Here is a 2,012-nt window from a genome sequence, read left to right as displayed (position 1 = left end):
TTCTGTCTCTGCCCATGTATGGACAAGTGGATGCATTGCATACACACAATCCGATGGGCCTTTCTTGATCAAGGAGAATGACAGTAATATTTGAATCCCCTCTCCGAAGACAAAGTTATCCCAAGCACCTGTTTTGTTAAGAGGAAGTAGTCTCTGATCCAGCATAGAACTGGCAAGTGGCAATTCAGGGTCAGAGGTTTCTTCATCTTCTTGAAGAGCAGCATAAGAAAATATTTTCTCAGTGATTCCCTCATGATGCAAGAAAGGAAATAAATTCAGCAGAAGCATTGCACTATTGGCTGCATTGGCTCTGTGTAGATCATCAGATTCAGCCCTCTTCTGAATTTCTTTGTATGATAATTCCCAAGTTGCATAGACACTTCTGTTATACTTGGAAGCACCAGTAAATTCAGAATGGGATAGTAACATTTCTCGGTGCTCTGAATATTTTGCAAGGTAGTCTCCAAGACTGGTGGCCCCGGATGCAATATAAGCACCAGCCTGATCAATAGCAAGAGGAAGGCAGGAGAACTCCTTCACAATCTTAGATGCTTCAGCTTGAAACTCAATTGAAGATGGAGCCAAGTAACTGGCTTTCAGAAGTAACTCAATGGCATCATTCTCCTCCATCTCACTTATTTCAACAGAATTCTCAGGTGAAGTCAGATTCCTCATGGTGGAGTTGCAGCTAGTTATCAGAATGTTTCCCCCCTTTCCAGGTGGAAGATAAGCCTCCAGCTCAGCAGGTGATAGAACATCTGCATTGTCAAAGACCATGATGTAGTTCTCTTTCAGTGAGCCAATCCAGTGAAGAGCTGATTCAGGTGAGCCATCTAGACCATTAGACTGAGCTGCAGGAAGATTGCAGATACCCTGTAGTCCCTGTGTGATAGTACCAACTGAGGAAGCATCAATCCAAAAAACAGGAGAGAAACTGAAGGCAATTGAAACATTAGAAATGAGGGTTGGACCTGCCTCTTTCATGATACTCACCAGTCTGACATTTCTTCAACAAACTTCAAACAAATCTGAGTCTTTCCAATACCCCCCATTCCATACAACAGACAGAACTTTCTCTTCTGAGCTGAGTCATTTGTGTCAAAGAAATGCCTCTTGAGTTCAGCAATGACTTCTGTACGGCCTGTGAACCGATTGCTCGGATTTGGCATAAGGGGAATGACCCCATCAGATGTCGTCCTATTGCCATAATTGTGGTGAATGTTGATCTGCAAGAGATCCAACGCCATCAGCTTGTTTCCTTCGATAAACATGACATTGATATGACACTCACAGTCTTAGCTTCGTTGAATGTGTTGTTGCTAGCTACAAAGTGGTGAGCGGCCGCAAAAAGGTTCGTTCCGCTCATGTTGAGATTCTGTTTTGAAGGTGGAAAGGTTCAGGATGATGAGGGAAGGAAGCAAAGGCGAGTGCCTGGAAGGGCAGATGACTTCGAATCATGCCCACGCGTGATCTATCTTTAGATACCCCAACCACGTGCCTGAGCTTCGCCAGAGCGTCCGCCACTGTTCCGAAAGCCATTGCTCTCGCTTTATTCCTTGGTCCAAGTAGACTGCCTTCGAAGGTATCTTGAGCGCATTGTGAAGGTACCGGAAATCCGGAAATTCTCTTTCCGTCAAATTTATTGTCGTTCGAGTCCGTTCCGTATGTCTTCCGAGCCATGACCACAAAAAGCAGGCCGTGTCAATCCTGCTTCCCACTCCTCAGCTTCTCGTTGAACATTACAACCAATGTCGCCTATTCAAGTTCCCAACCACTCTATACGGATCTGTGCTGATCGAGGTGGCACGTTCTGCGATATTCATGCGTCAGTCTTTTCTGTTCCTGTTGTGAACCTCGTCTGATCGACTGTAGCTCTTACCCCGATCCTGAGAATCTAAGTGAGAGGAAGGAAGTCGTCGTTAAACTACGTGAGTGCATCGTCTGGGAGTTCGGAAAAGCCTTCTGACGTTATTTGAATACCAAAGTATCGCAAGATACCTCCAACTATAAAG

The sequence above is a fragment of the Laccaria bicolor genome, genomic scaffold (assembly GCF_000143565.1).
Source record: "Laccaria bicolor S238N-H82 LACBIscaffold_20 genomic scaffold, whole genome shotgun sequence".
NCBI lineage: Eukaryota > Fungi > Basidiomycota > Agaricomycetes > Agaricales > Hydnangiaceae > Laccaria > Laccaria bicolor.
The sequence above is the reverse complement of the archived record's forward strand: the minus strand, read 5'-3'. Positions refer to the sequence as shown.